At 35.9% G+C, this 22,775-nt stretch overlaps 1 protein-coding gene across 1 annotated transcript in view; it reads left to right on the forward strand.

The window, feature by feature from the left end:
* Positions 1–3,129: 3,129 nt before the first annotated feature.
* The window catches only part of LOC124635607, a 249,418-nt gene continuing 229,772 nt past the window's right edge, over positions 3,130–22,775 (forward strand). Inside the window, exon 1 of the mRNA XM_047171538.1 lies at positions 3,130–3,748. The gene's annotated coding sequence lies outside the window, so the exon portion shown is untranslated. The remainder of the gene's footprint in view (positions 3,749–22,775) is intronic.

Here is a 22,775-nt window from a genome sequence, read left to right on the forward strand (position 1 = left end):
CTGACAGATGTAATCTTTTGTTCTTAGTCCGTAGGTAAAATAAATTGTAATCTGTTTATATTTCCGGTTTGCTGTGGTAAGTAAATCATATCACAAAAAAGCGATATTTATGGAATGACTAATGAATATAAAAGATAATTCTGAGTGCAAATATTTTATTTTCATATCATAAAAATTACCATTCCACATCAAAAACTTACCGAATGACAGGAAATGTGATGAAATAACACTCCACACTAATTTCGGCTCATGTTGAGAGCAACACACAATACCTAAATCAGTGCAAATTATGTAGGCTGTTCGTAATTAATACTTGTTCATAATCACCTAATAAATCATGATGAGCATCTATTGCCCGTCCCTCAAGTAGCACATAACATTAATAGCACAAATTAATTACACTTAATTGCAATCAACAGCCACTGCCAGGTCGCTTGGTAATGAGATATTTATTGAATGCGTATGTGTGACATACTGAACTAAATTAACATGTATATACTGAATATCCTGTTGGAATAATTCATTAAATACCTGTAGTTAATTAGGGATGAATAGATTTTCTCTCATTTAAATTGTTAGAAACTGATGTGGCTGGGAATTTGCGATGTGCAATAATTGTATCCCTTCATTATTTTGCATGTCTCCCACCATGCATAAACATTAAACAACATTAGATAGCTAATTATTCTGTCAAACATAATTAAGGCTTGTGATACACAAAACCAACCACACAAGTAATAATGTGATGACATCAAACAAAAACGTTAAAGATCCCCCTTAGTAATAGAAATGATAAAGTCATAAAAAACGCTGTCCATCTGTCTAATGTCTGACAAGAAACAAACGGCGAAATAACCAATTAACCACCGACACGACGGCTTCAGCGTTAATTACCTCAGTCAGTGACGTTCAGCAGTCCTCGAGACAGACGCGGCAGACGATTAGACCTTAAAGGTCAGACTTAAGTAGCCCTAAGGTTACCCTTTCGTCATCTCCAGGGGCTTTTATGAAGATGATTCTTTTATTGAAATCTAATCACCTTATATTGATGTCACTTTGAGTAAAAGCCCTAGGTTCTATGTAGTGGTAAGTGATGGTCGTATATTTTTATATAGTAGAAAGGCTAGGCTTTCGGAATAATTTTGAATTTAAATTACCTTAATATTACCACGATTGCTACCAGGCATGGCCTCTAGACAAAATATAGGTTAAAAATGCGAAAAACATGTGCCAGACTAATCTTTGGCCTCAGTCTGTAATTTTCTCGAGACCTCGTTACCACACCTTGTAATCGAGGTTACCGAACATTTTGTGTGCCATAATTACCCTGTGTAATGACTATATAAAGACCCTTAGCAGCCTCTAACGAGCAGATAAGCCTAATCAAAATAAAAGCACGCCACGAAAACATAAACCTACCCACTTTACATCGTGTTACTGTAATTGATACAGCCTCTCATTACTCTTAATAAAAGAGATAGGATTAGAAAATTGTGAAGTTGTATGTTAACATCATAATTTTGTATAAAAAGTACTCTTAGTAAGCAATTTACCTCGTTCTTGCCTACAGGAAATGCCGAAGTTAATAATTTAATTTCCTTTTCAACCCATTTTATAATGATTTCCCTTTCAAAGAATTTTAAATTATTCAAGTTATTTTTGTATTTTTCTGTGTTCGATTTCTATGGTTTCCATCATCATTCTTTTGCCCTTATCTAAAAAGGGAAAATTCCAATATTATTACCAACATACTCTGTTTGCGAAAAGTAACTAAGTAGCTTTCTAGTGCTGCTATTACAAAATTATTATTTACTAAAATACATGTCATTTACCTGGATAGAGTAAAAGGATTTTTTATCCAGAACATAAGCTATTTTTCCTAGAATTTTAGTGGAAACGCTGGCATCTGCTAGATTTTCTTTTACAGAATGCAAAGTCCTTAGAGCGCGCTTTATTATTTATTGTAAAAGCAACAGTTGGAATGCAGATTTTTCTTGAGATCTGCTTCAGAGATGTCCTTCAAAACCTTTTAGAAAATCAAATCGCAGTTTAAATTTTAATGCACTGTCCTATACTATTGTATGTTCTAAGAGCAAATGTGACAGTGATCAAGTTTCTCGTTCTTTTAACAAGCTGGTTTTTTCTTCAAAGAAAAACAGAAAAAAAAAACGCAAGAAAGATGTATAGATAGATCCTAGACAGGGACATGACATGATTATATACAGGCTTGTGATATAGATACTTATTTACTTCTAATAAAATACAAGTAAAACTGCGAATTATAATTAGTTTATTTTGTTATATTTGATGCTTTACATACCGTGTTACATGCAACTACTTATATTGATTGTTAGTCGTTTCTTTCATCAAATGCGAAAGCGGATGATTATTTCCGTACTATTTGTTGCTGTTGTTTTTTATGTACCGTGCCTTTCACAATACTTATATCTAAGTAGTTTAGGTACAATCGCCAACTTCCATTGATATTCTAATATCAATAGATTGTTTTTTTAAGTCTGATGAATAAATTAAACTCTTTAATAAAATCCTTGTGCAGCAATATAAAGGCTTTATGAGTATATGTAAAAATATCACGATCGTTTGAAAATAGCAAAAAATATACAAACACAATTATCACGTAATTAATTAAACTGTTATTTCATTAGTGAATTAAAAATAGAGTTTATAAAATTTATTACATTAAACATAAAATTACAAGATGATATTTTTTAAGAATTAATAAATATCGCCATTACATAATTACTATAAACTAGCCTTATAACTTATCTTTCCTTATAAATTGTGAAATAATATCAATATCTAAAACTCTTCATAGGTGCCTACCTAATATTCAAATAATTGACTCAACACAAAACCACCAAATTAAACATGCATTGACAAATATAACAGCTGCTACAACTGCATCATTATTGTACAAGAGATCACTGTTAATGTTTTCTATAGAAAAAAATACCATCTGCAAAAAACCGGTTAGGAACGCAGGTAAGTGTCCCCTCCCTAGCGAGCGCACGGAATGAAGTTAGCCGCACTTTCTGTGCGCCCTGTGCAACGCGAATCAATCAAGTGAACTTCAAGCCGATCACAGAGCGCAGCGGCTTGCGCTCGCCGTTCGTGACTTTATACAAAAACAAACTATTTATTGACGCTCAAAACCAAGTTTTAACACGCACTCACTACGTAATTTAACAACAAAACCCAAAACAAACGTACTAACAGTGAATTGTAACGTTACAACAACTCGCCAAGCAAAGTTTTTCGACTTTTGTTTATAGTAATCGCGGCGGCAACCTGGCCGAGTTAGGGAGAGCAACAGTTTGTTACTCGTTTACACGCGCGTCGCTTCCTTCGATTTTGTTAGGTTATACTTGTATGTCAGTCGTGCAGTAAAAGACTGCGTGGTACGTCGCGTCGCTGCCGCGCGCGTTGTTATCGTCGAAAACTTTTATCTTGTGTCAAATATCTTCGATAAACAGCGCAAAATCGATCCGAATAACGAATTTTAATCGAAAAAGTGATGCTGTAAGTGTTTCAGTGATTTCTTGTGTTAGTTTCTGTGTAATAACGAGTGCATTCTTTGGTGATTCATCTCGTGACAAGAAATTGTGTACCTACTGTGTCGCATTGTGGATGTATTGGTAAAAAATATGTGTGCCGAGTACGAGTGAACTCTGGTTATTTTCCGAAAAGATAATAAATGCAGAGGAATTTCATTTGAGGGCGATAAAAGGTAAGTCGGTGATGAATACCTAAGCTGAATAAGTAATCTATTGTTCCATATTATATTGTTTGTCCGTCAGACAGAATGTTTAGCCATTTAGAAATTAGGTTTCTCGAAGATAACAGAGATAAAGTTGCTTTGTTTATTAAAATGTTTGTCTACGTAACAATGATTAATATTTCCGAGAAACGACAGGCCGACCGACTGTCTTCCCGGGACTAAAGTAACAAAAAAGTAAATTAAGGTGGATTGCAGGCAGTTGGCCGTAATTGGTCTATAAAACTTTTAATTAAAAAAATATGAATCTGTGGTTTTACCGAAAGAGTAAACACGCACCTTGTTTGCCTTAATTTTGTTGAAAGCATTAAAAATACATACTAGGTATTTGTATTTCATATTAATCCAGAGGGCATTTTATTATAAAACCAGTAACACTTCACTGATCTATGATAATAATTAACAATAACACGATGGTTTGTATAGAAATAACCAAATTTCATTCGATTCTCTCCAAACAGGTTTTGTAACAAGTAACAAACCATAGAGAGGCTCAATAACTCGTTTCCTTCGCTTGATTCATACAGCTGACAATGGCGGGCGCCGGATGACTGGCATCTGATGACTAAACCAACCTAATATTATTAATTATACGAATAGATAGACTGTACATAAATATTAAAACATCAGTTTATTACTAGACATGAAGTTTGATTGAACATTAATTAATTATTTTATGCTCGTAAATCTTCAGTTCTCAAACAAAAGCTAAGCATAAAATAGTTATCCAGACACGCTAAAATGTTCTCGTATATAAATTGAAGGTCTAGTTTAGTGTTCTACGTAGCAACTAAATAGAAAATTATTACGTATGAAGGCTATAAATTAGGTATTAAAATATTCATGGTGATTTAGAGCCTTGTGAAACGCATTGATAGGTATTTTCTTTCTTGACCTTTAGAATGGTTTATAGGTAGTTACGCAATTTAATGGCATAGGTAATCCAATTTAGAATAGACCACAGACTAAACCTAAATACAATTTTCACGGTTACTTTCTCATTCATTTGATAAAAAAATAAAACCGTTTAAATACTTATAAAGTAGGTACTTAGGTAATAAGTAACTGGGTAGGTACCTGCTTCATGAACAAGAATCCCGCGTCTATCTCCAGGATAAAATTTCATAGCTAAGGGTGCAGCCCGTGCAGCTGTTTTACCATCGAAGCATGACACACAGATATTTTTTACCTAGGTAGGCAATTCTTATACCTATACGCATTGTTCCAACTAAATATATCTAGGTAGGGTAAATACGCCAAATGTCGGCCCCCTTAGCGATTTTCTGATTGCGGTTCGCTATAGCACCGTCAGTTTCCAACGAAAGATAGTTTCTGATGCGGTTTTGGATAGTTTGATTAATCTATGTCATGTTTATATGCATAAGATTGATATTTCTACGAAAAGAAAAAAGTAATAAGGCTTAGATGCGTCGAGAACAGAAAAACCCTAAAGTCGGCCATTCACGGCCCAAGGTCGGTCGCGTTTTTTCCAAATGTCGGCCGGGTATAGGCTGTTTTAAATTAAGGCAGTGACAAATATTATTAACATGATTTATTTTAGCAGAATTATAATATAATACTAAGTATACATTTGTAATTGTATTTGTTTAATTTATAGTAAAATATTTTTTTGTTTCCCCTAAACAAAAAAAGTCGTATTCACGACCAACCATTTATATTTTTTAAGCTAATAAGAACGGTTTAATAGATAGCAAGTATCAAACTATAAAGCTACCATAAACATGCCTACAGTACTGTCAACTCCTACATTTAAACTTAACTCCTAAACGATATAATGAATTATAATAAATAAACTATTTCATTTTGAGAAAATGAAAAAATATAAAAGTATTTTTTCATCAGCCTGTATAGTGGCGCTTGAGTTCGAGGCTGGTCGACATTACGATTATTTACGATTCTAATGTCGGCCCCTATTTCTTGTACCTTATTTCTCGAGATTCAACTAATATCACCCCGGCCGTTATTTGGCTATTAAACGTAAAATAGATCTATTTGCCTATAAGCTTTGCAAATTCTCTTGTTAAGCCAACGGAATTAGTACAATAGGAATTTATAAAATAGACTGCATTTGCTTTAAGTCGGCCACGGCCGAGACTCCGGTTTTAAGTCAAAACTGTTGTCCTAATGGCGGCCTCCTATTTTTCCTTGAAAAATATACGCAAAACGCTGAAAAAACTATCTTAAAATATAGTAAAAATAACCCATTAGTGATAATCAAGCTTAAAACAAAAATAAATAAATGTTTTATCGTTCTAATATCAATCCCCAAAATGTGAGTATTCACTTCGAGTAAGCTACTTTACGTGCGAATTTGATGTTTCAACGGCGCAATCGCTACTGACGCTCAGTATGAGAAGAGTAAGTGACAGAATCGGATAGTAACGATTTGTACGTATAGAGTATAAACCAAGGTTGCAATTCGAGGAGCAAAACTAACACTTAATTACCTTTTGAATGAATGCAAGCTGAAAATGTACAGACGGCCGAAGTTTGGGGGGAGGCCGACATTTGGCGTATTTACCCTATCTATTGATAGTAATAATTGACTTTCGCCTACTTGTAAAATGTACCTACCTAAGGGTAAAATCTGATTTGTTTAGAAACTGCGTAGGTTTTGGTTTTCCCTCAGATGAATGGGGTGTATGTACCCGCAAATAGAATGGCTTATTCCACTAAGCTAACTATTTACCCTACCTACGTAGGTTAACTTTGCTACGGATGGTTAAAAATATTCCAATATGATTAATTTCCGAACAACGAGGCAACAAAAACTTCTGAAACGCCACTAAGTATGCAAAATTATAATTGCGTACCGTTGCACACTGCAGAATTCACAGTAAATTTTGCATAAAAATACCTATATACCTAAACTACAATGGCCTTACTACAAAAAATTAAACGCCTGTTTTACACTTGTCTAAAAAAATTGTGGCTGCAAAATGAACCATATGTCAACGTCATAATTTGACATTTTTTTAGACAAGGCTTAAACTAACGTTTAAAAGTTTTTGTGGTAAGACGGCAAACATTTAAACGTTCACACTTATCACTTTCGTTTAATTTGCTTTTGTACAGATTTTTACAAAATATCAATCATACCTACCTTTAAAATATTGATAAAACTAGACACTAAAACACTTAACAAAAGTTCCCAATAGCTAATAGCTACAAGTTACATTAACAGCCAATCGGGGTCAATGACCCGAGATCTAATCTGATGCGGTCGGCAAGATGAAGTAGGTACTAATATACAATGAAGTGGCCTTGAATATTCGTAATAGCCTGTTTTAAAGTCCAACAGTGTTGAATAATCCATTATTATCTCCCAACACTAAAATAGGTACCAATTTTGAATTTAAAGTTCGTTGTATTGTTAGAATTCGCGCACATTACAAACTTTTAGTCGGCCGATAGTCGGTTTGGGCTCATAAATCAGTATGAAGATGAATGGTAGTACACATGCCACAATGATCAGGTATTTTTCCAGTATCGGACCGACTAAAAACTTTGATGGAAATCACGATTTTCTAAAGTATATTTTTTCCTATCGCCTGTCAAACAGTCGGCCGACGTTTTAGTCTGCAGTATGCTTGTAGGCTAAGTAGATTCAAAGTTGAAAAATTCACATCTCTAAAAGTAGGTTGAATGAGTAATATGATACCTATTATAGTTGTTATCTATTCATTCATAAATGTTGATTATGACATCATTCTATTCAGTGTTAAATACCTACTGATTACCTAGCGTTGCATGGTTATTATTTAAAAAAAACTTGTCAATTTAGAATAATAAAAAGAACAGTCATTAGTTCTACTTGAACCAAAAATATAACCATAGAACTATATACCATAGAACCTTTTTTGGGGAACCGTACAACTAGCTTTAAATTAATATGTCTACGTACGATAAAATCCTTTGACTTTGACTTGACGAGTATGTACGTAGGAGGTATTGAAATCTAAGAATTTTCAACCCCAAATAACACTTTGAACATTTAACTCTTACTAAACGGTTCATAAGATATTAGTTACCAAACGTAACGGTTCAAATCAGCTTGCATCAAATCGTCGTCATTTCCCAGCCACAGCCTGAACCGTCAAATTTGCATCTCGTCCGCATTCCTGCAATACTGTGCATCGGCATACCTTATGCCGATGCACAGTATTGCAGGAATGCAGGCTAATCCTATTCTGCATTCTTTTGCTTAGGATGTTACGAAGCCCATTTTCTGAGTTCCAGTTTACCTGCATATAGGTACCTATAGTTCGGCCATTCAGAGAATGCGTTCCTGACACGTCGCGATTGAACTGACGACGTAACTTTGCAATGGCGTTGCAGTTACGATAAAAATATTTTTGCTGGTTGTTTACCGTTTTAACAATTGAGGAGCATTAAAACAACATTATTATATCAATAATCAATGAATGTAGTTACGTCGTCAGTTCAATCGCGACGTGTCAGGAACGCATTCTCTGAATGGCCGAACTATAGTAAGTAATTTGTGCTATAGGTTTACTTGTTATATAATTACGTATGTATATCCATAGCTGAGGAATAAGGACCATTAAATTATCTGTTTGATTATTGCAACAATTTGACTATGGATTATTCTATGGTGATTCAGTTCAATGCCCTCACACTTTCGTTAGCATACATAGGACACTATTATCAAATACCATTACCTAAAAACGGAATAGTTCACACTATTGTTTTCTTACGAGTTCAGTACCTAAATAGGATTGCACACTGTTAGGGCCTATGCACACCACGTTTTTTAAACGCGCCGTCGACGCGCGTTTGTAGCGATTTTAGTCTAGCCGCAGATATGCAGGATGTAGGAAAAGAAACTCCGACAAAACTTAATGACCAATACGTATAATTCCACTTGAAAACATCAAGATACAAATAATAAATTTAGAACCACCATTCGTCTCCGAAAACATTGCCGCGCTCTAATGACATCTGTCAAAGACAATCCCTTAAATCTAAACTTGAACAAAATAGTTTGACAATAGTAAATATGTTTAGAAACACATTTTTAAAAATATGTCTAAATAATAAATACATAACAACTCTGCTTGCTTTTTATAATTAACTTTGTATTTTAATTAGTACAATGTCATAGACAATTTACAATAGTTTATGTAGGTAGGCTGTACAATAATTGTTAAAATGACAACTAAGCTTACAGCTCGGCCTTCCTGCTAGCGCGAGTCCCTTCGCGAATTGTTTTAACATATTGTAAATGATCAGATTACCTACCTAATAAGTTTAAAGTTAAATTATGAATGAAATGAAATAAATGTAAGATTTCCTTAGATCCGAAATAAAATGTAGCAACAATATAATTCTTTCAAACGTAAAATAAAGTAAGTATTCAATACAATAAGTGTTAATTAATCTTATCATAATTTACACGCCATACAATTCTCGAAGTCGTTAAGTCTTACGTTATTTTCACAAACCAGCACATTGTATCGGTTTATAATACGATATAATACTACAATGTAGTAACAATTAAATTGTCAAGTGACAATAAATTATCTAAATAACTGTTTTGTGACTCACTGAACATTACCTAGTTTCTAGTTAATCATTTTCAGAATTGTCTTCTTCACCACTGCTAAAATCTCTATTAAAATTTAACCAAGGCTGCATTTTATCGACCGCTACTACAGCTTCGTAACGACGATTATTTTTGCGTGAAAGTGGAGTGTCTTCAATGATGTACCTGTCATTGGGTAGTACTTTTAATACTCTGTAGGGACCCTGGTACTTGACTACTAACTTTTGTGATTGCCCATCGCTGGGCACCTGCCTCTCAACCCTTACTAAATCACCTTCGGAATAACTTTTTGCGGTTTTTCTACGGCTATTAAATCTGTCCCGATCGTCGTTTTGCTTTTCTTTGATTTTATCACACGCGTCCTGTCTCACATCGACTAATGCCTCCGGAGAGGTTATGTTAACCGTTTCTTCTAAGACCTCACTCAAAATACCTTCGCTCCTGCATTTAATGTTAAACCCAAACAGGAGTTCCGATGGTGATTTTTGAGTAGTTTTGTGTGTCGTTGTATTTAAACCTAATTGAATGTCTGGGATTTGTTCGTCCCAAGTTTTATCGTCTTTACCATGCGTGGACGTTGAAAGCGCATCTAAGATTGTCCTATTAAATCGTTCGACCTGGCCGTTTGCCCTAGGTGTTGATACCGCATTCATAATGTGTTTTATCCCGGTCTGCACAACAAATTCTTTAAAAGTTGAGCTAGAGAAACTTGTGCCTCTGTCAGTAACGAGACGCGTAGGCACTCCGAAGTAACTAATGTGATCCTTCAATACCTTTAATGTAGTTGCCGTTTTTGTATCCCTAACTGGCCTAATATTTACATATTTTGTGAAACCGTCTACCAACACAAGTAAATAACAGTTACCCTTTTTACTTTTTATGAAAGGACCTAAGTGGTCTGCATGAACCGTATGGAACGGTACGCTAGGTTTATCAATAGGGTGTAATTCTCCCTCGCGTTTACCACCAGGGGTTTTGTGATGCAAACATTCGAGACACGAAGCTACGTATTTTTTTACGAATTTTCGCATCTTATTAAACCAGTAATTTTTACGGATACGTTGCAGAGTTTTATCATAGCCACAATGACCTACGTCGTCGTGGTTCATTTTTAAAATCTGCCAACGAACGCCTTTAGGTACGAGCCATTTAATTTCATCGCCCACTATCCTATATACCCTGTTATTTTTCAATTTATAATTACGATGAATGTCTAAGAGTTGTTCAGAGTTAGGGTCTGATAGTATTTCTTTAATTTTTTTGATTTCCTCATCGGCAGACTGCACAGTGGAAATCCAGTCCTGTTCGCCCTTTTCGACAGCTAGAACGTCTAAGCGTGTCGAACAATCGCTTTCTATTGTATCTACGGGATTGCGACTCAATGCGTCGACATGCGACATCCGTAACCCAGGTCGATATTCAATGGTACAATCATACTCTTGTAATTGCACCCACCAACGGGCGATGCGTGGGATTAAATCACGCTTCACTAATGTCGATCGCAATGCGTTGCAGTCCGTAAATATTTTAAAAGGAATACCTATTAGATAAACGCGGAAACGGTTCAGTGATGCTATTACCGCCAATGTCTCGAGGTCATACGAGTGAAATTTCTGCTCTTCTGCGTTTGTCTTTCGACTAAAATACGAAACAGGTTGGAATATGCCTTCAGAGTTGGCTTGTAGTAAGATACCAGCTAACCCATCTTTGCTAGCATCCGTGTGTAGTTGGGTTTCCGCAGTATAATTATAAAGTGCCAAAACCGGTCTATCAACCAACAAAGATTTGATTTTTCCGAAAGCTCTCTCATGGTTTTCGCCCCATGACCATTTTACATCCTTTTTAAGTAAGTCTGTCAGTGGAGCTGCTGTTAACGCGTAGTTTGCGATAAACCTTCTAAAGTACCCCGAAAGGCCTAGAAATTGTCTCAATTCATGTAGGTTCCTAGGTTTTGGAAATCTTGACACCGCATCAGTTTTCCGTTGTCCAGGTCTAATACCGTCAGAGCTAACCTCAAATCCCAGAAAATCTATAGAGTCAAGGAAAAAATGACATTTACTTAATTTGAGTGTAAGGCCACCCTTTTTTAGGAGGACTAGGACCTCTTCTAATCGCTGCAAACCCTCGTTAATATCTTTAGCCGGTATAAGGACGTCGTCCATATACACTATAGCGTACTTGATTTTAGCCTCGAGAAGTACCTTATTGATAGTGCGCTGGAACACAGAAGGTGCATTGACCAGCCCAAACGGCATCCTATTATACTCGTACTGGCCATCTGGTGTCACGAAAGAAGTTCTATGTCGCGACTCTTCTGCAACCGGTATCTGGTAATACCCAGAAGCTAAGTCAAGCGATGTAAAAACTTTATTCCCAGCCAGTTGGTCTAATTGATCCTCAATTCGAGGGAGAGGATAATGCTCCTTTTTGGTTTTGCGATTTAGAGCACGGTAGTCTACGCATAACCGCTTTTCGCCAGTCTTTTTCTGTACTAAGACTATTGGGCTTGCAAATGCAGAGGTTGATTCCCTAATTATACCATGATCGGCCATTTCTTGTATCATATTTCTCACAAGTACGCGATCTGCATAAGACATACGGTAGGGACGATAAACAATAGGTACTTCATCTTCGAGTTCAATTGTCATCTCCGTCAGATTAGTGAAACCTAAATCGTGAAGCCCGGTTGAAAAACAAGTATTATATTTTTCTATCAATTCTCGTAGACTTGACCGTTCTTCCGGACTTAGTTTATCACTACAGTTTAAAGTATCTTTACTTTGCGACTCAGAGATTGTGACATTGTATGAATCTAAGGTATATTCAGAATCAATTACACCTTTACATTGTACTCGCGTCAGAAGTGTACCCTTCTGTAAAGTGATTGAATTAGGGGAAACATTATGTATTAAAAGTGCGCTAAAACCGCCTTTCACTTCGTACTCGCCAGGAAGAAGGTAATATTCTTCCCCTGGCGAACCTCTCACGGACCCGTTTACATAAACATGTGTATCCATGTACGGGTTTGCGGAAACTCGGACTGCTCGTAAATTATTTGAGGGAATCTCAATATCCTTAGTTGTAACAAGGTGCATTTTTACACTAGGAATTCTACGGAAAATTACTGCGGTTGGTGTTTTAGTGATTACAATGTCTGGTTTCTCAGTGAATGATTGTCCTAAGAGAACTGATTGCTTTATTACATAATCCTCTACCACGTACAAATTTATGCTGTCCTCTAAGCCTTGGACCTCAATGGAAACAATAGTCATACCTACTGGTGAAATCAAATTAGCGCCTATGCCCCTGAGTACAGGTAAGTCCTCCGGCGTGACTATGTCTAAATTTAATTCTTTGGCTTTGGATAACTTGATAAGGGAACATTGGCTTCCTAAATCTAAGTGACAGTCTACTACGTGGCTGTTCACTTTAATATCAATCAAATATTTAGCAGTGAGCTCCTCGACTAAATTCAACTGAGCCACTTGCTGTTCATTTTTGTTTGTACTTTGATTGCTATCCTTCTGATCTTTATTTGGGCGCTTATTTCTAAAACAGTGAATGGCTAGGTGACCTGATTTTTCACAATTCGTACACTTAGCGGCTGGTTTTTCGCATTTGTAACTAGGATGACCAGCTTGGTCACAATTATAGCACGTAATTTTTAATGAACTTCCCGATTTTGATGTAGAAGCCAGATTTTTACGATCAGTTCGAAAACTCGAATTTAAATCACGATTTTCTCGGCTATTACCTACCTTGACAGTTCTAAAATATTTAAGCACCTGCTCTGGTTCTGAGAACTGTGCAGCTTGTGCACCCACTTTAATAGCCCTGTCTTCAACTCCATACAAAATACAATCAACAGCTTGACGTCCATAAATCCTACACCTATTCAGCAAGTTTATTTTCGCGTAATAGTAATGTTCAAGTGATTCACCGTATTTGACTCTTTTAGCTAGCATTTCACTCAAAAGCTCAGCGTAATCTTCGCGTACCGGGAAAGATTCAATTAATTTCTTTTTCCACTCCGTCCATTTAAACATCATAGTTGGCAGATTCTGGTACCAAGACTTTGCTACCCCAGTTAATTTTGGCAAAGCGTAATGGATGGTCTCCCTATCATCCCACCCATATATTTCAGCACACTCCTCTACTTTTGTCAACCAAGTTAAAACAGTTTGCTCTTTAGACATCGGGTCGAATTCCGGTACAATGTTGGTATTAAAAGATAATTTTGGTCTATCTGAGCTTTTGATTGATTTCAAAACTGTCAAAAAACTATTTAAAATATTATCTGTTGGATCTGAACGCTTAAATCTCTTAGAATTAGAAAATGGTGATTGCTCACCATCTCTTCTCGTTGAACTCCGACTTCTTTTCCTTTCACGCCTAGGAGTCGGACGCGAATGTGCTTGGCCTTCAAGTCGTAGCCTGTTCCAACTCGAACTCCTTTCTCGAAGATCCTCATGGGCATCTGACTCAGCACTCTGAGACCGATGACGTATTGACCTCGCAGGTGTATGAAGAGCTCTCTCTTCTGTCCTTTGAACCATTCTTCGATCTCGGCGCTCTTCGCCAAGATCCTCACGATATTCAACCTCAGTATCACGCACCCGTGATACCCCTGGTTGCTCTGAACATTGTCTCCAAGCACGCCTCTCGCGTGAGGAGCCTCTCGGCCAAGTCTCATGACTGGACTCTCGGTGTCTCGATTCCAGTGCTCCTCGACCCTTGTCCTGAACTCTGGACATCCCTGGGTCTGAACCAGAATCATCATGACCTTTGTTTCTCATCTCCTCACGATCCATTTTACTGAAACTGACAGATTAAAGCTTAGTTTCGGCTTTGAGGAAAATATCTCACATAACATACACAACACATCAACTCACATAACATAAAACTTTTAACCTTATGTTTTAAACTCATAACTCTCTCAACATTTTAATAATTCTACATTCAGTTAAATAATTTTACATGTTATCGGTAACATGTTTATTTTCATTCACCTGAATATGCTGTGGGTTAAAATTGCAGTTCATTCAACAATGTAAAAACAGTGTATTCAAGCTATTTATAATGTGGATAATTTGACATCATGCAAACCGCTTTTCAAAAAGCTAAAAATCCTAACACTTGCTTGCATTTATATAGAGGAAGTTTGTAAATTTACTAAATCATATGAAGATATGATGTTTAAGAAATTTGGTGATGAATGCACATTTAACTGTAGATTCCCAAATAAATTAAATTTACCATTCATGAGAACCGAATTGTACCATAGAAATTGTTACCCAATGTGCATTCGAATATACAATAAGATAACATCTCACATTACAGAACTACCTATGAGTAAATTTAAGAAGTCCCTCAGAAATTGGCTTATTGACAAATGTTTTTATACAGTTAAAGAATACCTAGAGGAGAAACAGAATTATAATAGAAATTTAACTATTAGATTATGGGAAAACTTAAATATTTGCATGACTAATTTATAAGTTGAATATAGTGAAACCATTTTTTTGTTATTGTATTTACCATCATAATGTACCTATATTCTAGCAAATAAATAAATCTCATTTCATAAAAAAAAACTTACATTAACTTGTAAAATCTCATCAATCCTGTAACTTTTTTTTATTATTTTACCTTCAAACTAAATCTCAGTAACAGTACATTTCTCAATTTCCATCATATTTTCACTGAATGACTTAGTAATTATGAGAGTAGATCATTTTAAAATAAACAAAATCAAATAAAAAGTTGTTTACTTTCACAGGTCTCAGTAACCGCATATTATGGCAATCCAATCTTATTTCACAAAATACGGTCCTCAGTTTTTCGTATTTTCATTACAGAAAAAAAAATATCACGACATTTTTATCAACTAAATCGCATTAAATCTCGTTAAGTGTCTCTGCCCCTAAGACGACCCACTGACCGTGTATTACTAAACTGAAATATTATTTGATGAGTCGGTCACTATCGCTGCATAATACCCGGCCGCAGGCTTACTTTCAAATGGAATCAGTACTTACGTTTATTTTTGTCTTCCACAGGCGTAGATGGAGAAGAATAAATCTTCTCGTCGATACCACTTCTGAACTTTAGTCTAGCCGCAGATATGCAGGATGTAGGAAAAGAAACTCCGACAAAACTTAATGACCAATACGTATAATTCCACTTGAAAACATCAAGATACAAATAATAAATTTAGAACCACCATTCGTCTCCGAAAACATTGCCGCGCTCTAATGACATCTGTCAAAGACAATCCCTTAAATCTAAACTTGAACAAAATAGTTTGACAATAGTAAATATGTTTAGAAACACATTTTTAAAAATATGTCTAAATAATAAATACATAACAACTCTGCTTGCTTTTTATAATTAACTTTGTATTTTAATTAGTACAATGTCATAGACAATTTACAATAGTTTATGTAGGTAGGCTGTACAATAATTGTTAAAATGACAACTAAGCTTACACGATACAGACGCGATACGCACGCAAGACAGACGCAGCCTGTAGACCTTTGCACACCTGTATACATACAGACGCGCGTGTGTAGCGATACAGACGCGATGCAAACGCGCGTGTGTAGCGATGCAAACGCGCGTTTGTATCGATACAGACGCGCCGGTGCCGCGCGTTTGTATCGATACAAACGACAACAAACTGCTCTGCAGGATAAAAACGCGCCGGCGACGCGCGTTCCCAAAACGCGCGTCGACGGTGCGTTTAAAAAACGTGGTGTGCATAGGCCCAAATACATAGCTTTGCAAACAATTACAAGACTTAGAAAACTCTGAAAAAAATATTCTCCTGTTTTCGTCAAATAACTTTGCACCGCAGAAGTCAGCCACAGTATCCGACGCTATGAGTGTTTTTTCAGAAAGTGTTAGAAGTAAATTTCAGAGGTGTAAAAAAAATCGGCTTGTACTGTTTTCGTTCGTATTCTACAAAACTATTAACACAGATCTTATACAATAAAGGATAAAGGACCCTTTAACTCAAAACCAACACCTACCAGCTTTAATACTAGAACAGAGAACAGTTCATAAAGTCTAGCTAAGCCAAGATCTAGCAGATATGCAATAGTGCATGCAACTATTACGTAGGTACCTTAGTAATACCGTAATACCTAGGTATTTCTAGCAACAATGTGGGTTCGAGTTCATGTTAGTTAAGTTTTACTTTGTTTCTTGGGAACATTGACTCTTTAATGATGTGTTGAGTCATTAGGAATATAATTAATTATCTGCTAGATTTAGAAACCAGTATTTCTTCGGGATATTTTAAAGGAATATGCGACTTGTGGAAGCCATCTACATACCTAGCTAGTTGTTGTCGTTTCATCTGCGTCTCGAGGGAAATACTACGCGCATAAAAAGTAGCCTATATGTTATTTTGATTACTTACAAGCTGTATTACGGTAAAAATCAATAAAATCCGTTTAATAGTTTTTGCGTTAAACATACACTTTCACGTTCATAATATTATATTATCGTGAAGTGTACTCTCATACACTACATTATTACATTACAAAGGTAACATTATCTACGATTAATACAGTAACATTAAACAAAATATTATGTAGCACAATTAACGTTGATATGTTGACTCTGCAATTAGTCTAGATCTAATTTTACGTACCACATTAATATCAGCCAGACTTGCAGACTTGAAACGGGTTTAAAACCATATATTTACTGGGTACCCTTTTTCAACGTCATTCCAGTACTTTAGTACACAGAGAAGAAAATCTTAATAAGTTAAGCTAAATGTTTTATTTTAAGAAAGCGGGTGTGTCATACTTGTGTGTATAATTATATGCACATTGTTTTTGTATGACTCGGTGACTTGACCACTATTGAATCTCTTAAGCTTTCACGGACAAATTCGCGAATGTCTTTTTTACCCCAAAAATGTTCAAATGACCCCGCCCACTGTGGGTTAGCAGCAGTGAGGGAGTGTCAGACTCCTACTGACTAAAAATCCGTCGTGTTCCTTCTAAGGCCTTTTATGTACCAGGGCCGCGGTAACTCTTTCGAACAATCCCGCAGCCCGGGCAGACCTTGGCCCAGCTGGGCCCCGCTGGGGTTGCTGACATCTCTTTGAACAAACAACGCGCGCCGCCGACACGGGTCTGTTGTCTATTCGGGCAGGCCTTCCTCGACAGATTGAGCTAACATTAAAAAAATGCATATCGGTTCAGTAGTTCCTAAGATAAGCATGTTCAAGCAAACGAACTTTCCGGCTTTATAATATTAGTAGAGATTAGCCACGCTCCAGCCACGTACAATCTAGTTGGAGTGTTCTTGAAACTGTCGATTTAGCTACACCTATCGAACAGAAAATTAGATTTTTTTCACACAATACTATCCAGGCAAGATTACGAGACAAAGTGTACAGAAGGTTCAATGCAAATTAATATAGTAGGAACATTAAACTTTGATAAATAGAAAGTTATTCATAGCTAGCGTGTAGATACTTTCATTTATTACGGAAGGTTGTAATTAAAAAAATAAATAGATAACATATTGCACTTATGATATGGATCTTCACGTGATTTTTATTGTTAGACCAAAAACACTAAACTATTTTATTAGCATTGAATATCAAATTAGTAAAAAAAAGTTCGATTTACTTACCTACCAACTTGCGTAACTTTTCGCATCAATTAAATTTTATATCCTACTAATGAATCATTCTTTTATTTCTATAAAAATGGTAAAGTGAACCTTCTGTCCAAGTAGTTTTATTGACTAAGACACCGCCCTCACTATTCTCTATCCCCTAGACTCTGTAGTTGGATAGAATACTCGGTACATATATCTATCTTTACTTAGTATTTCAGAGATAATGTAATTATTTACTACAGAATACAACTACGAAAGTTAGCAGTCAGGAGAAAAATGTTATTGGAAACAGTTTAAAAAGAAGTTACAATAAACTTTTGAGTTTCAATATATGCCCTGTACATATTGCCTGCTCCTTTTAATAGGTAGGTAAAAAAACACCCCTTTTGTAAAGAGATCCTACGATTTTTTCAACATGCCACCATATTTTTTTATCGAGCATTCATTTCACGAATTTACCAATAATTCCTATACACAAAAAAAAAATATCTCCTTATCCACATAGAGCACAAATTCTGCTGATCACGTAACTGCAAAAAGGCGTGAAAACGAGGAAGGAAAAACATTAGCCGCAGTACTTAAGGAAATGGGAGGCCTTTCATCATACGCACTTGGTTACTCTACACCTGATTACACGAGCTTCTCAGGAGTAACTAGGTTGGCAGAGAATTATGTAACAGGCTTAGTTTGTACCTAGATATTACAAGACATAGTTACAATAGGATTTTTACACTTAAAAACGTGTGTGAAATATGTAAGTACATTAAAAAAAATATTAATGTCGTAGGGCACGATAAACTGTAGGTCCCAGCTCTCATTGTACATTTTTGGCAGTTGCTACGGGTAGTCAGAAGCCAGTAAGTCTGACACCTGTCTTTTCAAGGGTATTGGGGAGCCCGGGTAACTGGGCTGAGGAGGTCAGATAGGACAGTCGCTCCTTGTAAAGCACTGGTACTCAGCTGAATCCGGTTAGACTGGAAGCAGACCCCAATATAGTTGGAAAAAGGCTAGGTTGATGATGAAAAACGTGTGTGAAATGACAAAATTAAAAATGTCACTGGCGAGATGGCCGGATGATGATGATGACAGGTTAAAAACGTGTGTGAAAATGAGTGTCAATATTTGATTTATTTGTCGTATTAAATGTGTGAAAATGATAAAAGTAAACTGCGTTATTAACTTGAATATTTATGAAAACCGATTTAAAGTGTTAATTGAGCTATGAAGTGTGTTTCGAAAATATGTAATTTTGATTATGGTGAACGATTATAATGATGATATTGTCGAAAAATTATAGGTCGTATATTTAAAAAAATATACTCCGTTTTCTTCTATATTTCAAAAATTTACAGCTAACAAAAACATTCTCATTTTTAATTAAAACTAAAATAACGCAATTACTCTTCAAGTATTGCAGCAGAGAGTAAATAAAAGTCTTTTGTTTTAAATAAATATACCCGCAATTCACAGAACGTTCAATAGAGGACTTAATGATTCTGTACGTGGTAGGTATTTTATTTCATTATTTATTATTATTTTTGCTAAGGATTATTCAACGGTTTTCAATATTGATATATTACGTGGAGTATTATTTTTACCTGAACAAAGGAGTGTAAATATTATTGGATTGCGAATAAAAATATGGGACTTGAACAGTGTATTTTAATTGAAGTGACAGGAAAAAATGCAGATTAAAGTATGGATGCATTGACAAAGCTAAACGCACTTTCGATAAATTCAAAAAACTATTTAACCTCATAACCTGAACATACTGTTTTTACTAAAGAATAATTTTCTAGAAGTCCCAATCTCCCGACTGTTCATTCCTTTTTAGAATTCCGTACGCAAATGAAAAATGGGACCCTATTACTACAATGATGCATTATTGTTGCTCTCATATATGTAAATCAAACGTGATTTTTAGCCGTTCTATACATTTTAATTTATTTTCCATACATTTTCGTAAACTCTTAGTTTGCGAGTCGGACTCGCATTTACCCAGTTTACTTTACCTTTTACCAAGTTTTCTTTATCTACCAAGTGACCATGTCTTATTAGAAAAAGAGTTTAGTACTTATTAGTTCCTTCAAATTAAAAGATAATTACGTATTCGTTATCAGTTCGTTGGTCTCATTCAGTGTTGTAATGACTTTTGTCATTATCTGAGTAAGATCTTAAAATAGGTGTGCGGTAATTAAAATAGGTGAATACCTTCACCACAGATTTTAGATTGTTCATTGTTGACAAGATTTTTTTACAACTTGGCATTTAACTTTGCCATTGGTTGGCTGAGGTCAATTAGGCAGTCACTCCCTGTACATAGCACAGCAGAATTTGGTCACTCACTTCTCCGCTTTCGCATGGCATCAAATGCCTGACTTCATGCCAAATGACTAAGTTTTCAGACAGAAGCTGTAAAACTGGAATAGAATCCCGCGAAAATGTTGTTCTAGACACTTCGGGTATCTTCACTTGGCGATTAGTATGTGTTTCGAAGAGTATATTAAATGTTTTTTACTTACAGTAACTTTAGGTTGGATTCAATATGCAATGAGAACAAGTTGAGATACTTAAAACAATGATAAATAATGCCAGTAATTATCATAAGGTTCGGAAACACTTACGTACGCTTACGTATTTACTAAAATAATCAAATCGCGCAAGGAGCATATAGGCGCGTGAATAAATAAATGAGCAATACAAGGCAGTTCCTTCAATAGCACAGCGGAACCCACAGTTATTTGCAAGTCTAAGATAGATCTGAAAGTGAGGAGATTGTCCCGAATCGCTGAATGGAATCGGTTACTCATCGAATGAATCAAAGAAGATTGGATTTCGCTCGTCGCTTCCACTCGATTTACAATCGAGATACTTTTAAAAAATGTTTCAGGTCAAATGGCGTTTTGGTGCATCAATAAGCGTTTTATTATTTTTACTGTGTTCTTTAATTGAAAAGCTAGAAAGCGAGAATTTTGAGCTTTTTTAGTCTTTTAATATTTCACTTTTTGTTCGTACCATATCATAGATTACCAACCTTTATGTACACCGTAAGCAGTAAAATAAATAGATCTAATTATCATAAAGACATAACTCTTTAAGGCTATTGTTTCAAGCCCTCATTTCATTTCAGTCAAAATATATTTTTTCAACCATCCTTCATAGAGTTAAACAATATGTATGAGTATTGCAACTGCAGTAAACATAATATCACACAGTGCTCTATAAAAAGCAAACACAAAACCATATACGGCATGTTGTTTTTATGTAAATCAATTCCCATAACTAAACTAGATGGCTATTAGAGGCTATTTATCGCATCTAGTCACCATTACTGAGTAGTTACGCGTCCAAGCTATACTTGTTCTCCTAAAATAACTCCCCTAAGTAGACACTGACTAAATACGGGCTTGTAGTGCACGGAGTAAGGAAGATGAACGGAGATGCCATAATGTAGGTAGGTAAGTCGTGGTGGCAGGCAAGTACCAATGCAACTTTTCTAAGTTTGTATGTACTTTCTAAGTATATCTTGGACACCGATGGCTGATAAAAAGGTGACGGAAAACATCTTGAGGAAACCTGGACTATATAGTCTGAAATTACCAACCCGCATTGAGCAAGCGTGGTGATTAATGCTCAATCCTTCTCCTTGTGAGAGGAGGCCGGTGCCCAGCAGTGGGACGATAAAAAGGCTGTAACAGGTAGGTTACGATCCTTCTAGGTCAAATACGTGCGATGGGCATGACCAAAACGATCGGTAACGAGTGAAGTAACGAGGAGTTCGGGTTCTTTGAGATATCTGTCCACGATTTTTGGTCTTACAAAACATGGTCGGGTCCAAAGAAGGCGTATAAGGAAGGATACAGTAACGTTCCTCGTTCCCCGCACACCCGCATTTTGGCGCGCTTCTTTCTTTGGAGATTTTAAGTTATGGCACCTCCGCTAGTCATTTTGTTCTCCGTGTTTAGTGTGTGAGACTGGCTATTTATCTGTGCTTCCATCAACGGTGGCTATTTTGGGAACATCACTAGATTGTGATGTTGCGTTGCAAGGAAAGGACTTTTTTTACCTTCGGTTTTTAAACCCGATGCAAAAAGAGGAGTGTTATTAGCTTGACCCGTGGCATCGCTCTTGCACTGATAAAACGACGAGGTTTTTTCAGTTGAAAGTTGGTAGAAACGTTGCAATGAAATGAAATGAAATGAAATGGTGTAATTATTAGGCGGCTGTTTAGTAAACTTTTTGCGATTTGTATCGATCTGTAGGTAGGATTTGGATATGGGGACAAGTGGTTCCATGGCTAAGTTTCTCTGTCTACACATTGTACGGAACCTTGCGTGCGCGAGTCCAACTCACATAGCTATTTTATTCTTATACGTTCATTTGTCTCATGCAGTTTCTTGACGCTACAATACACATGTTTGCTCGCAATTAAATCACGCTATTATTAACTGCCATTTTATCTTTATAATTTATTTTCTGCAATTAATCAAGTATTCTGTCTTCATAATAAAATCTATGTTCGTTTGTTCCGAGTATTGTCACGTAAATTACATTGTTACGCTAAGATATTTCAATTCTGTTTACGATCTCTGTTTGACCTTGAACCTCAGTTTTTGTCGCTAACTGAGAGATTTAAAATAACTTCAAATGTTAGCATGAGCGGTTCCGAGGGTTCGATAACTTTTCGTTTTTTTGTGTGATCCTAGCTGGAATATGTTTTAATGTTTAATTTTTTTTTGATAAAATTTT

The sequence above is a fragment of the Helicoverpa zea genome, chromosome 13 (genome assembly GCF_022581195.2).
Source record: "Helicoverpa zea isolate HzStark_Cry1AcR chromosome 13, ilHelZeax1.1, whole genome shotgun sequence".
Classification (NCBI taxonomy): domain Eukaryota; kingdom Metazoa; phylum Arthropoda; class Insecta; order Lepidoptera; family Noctuidae; genus Helicoverpa; species Helicoverpa zea.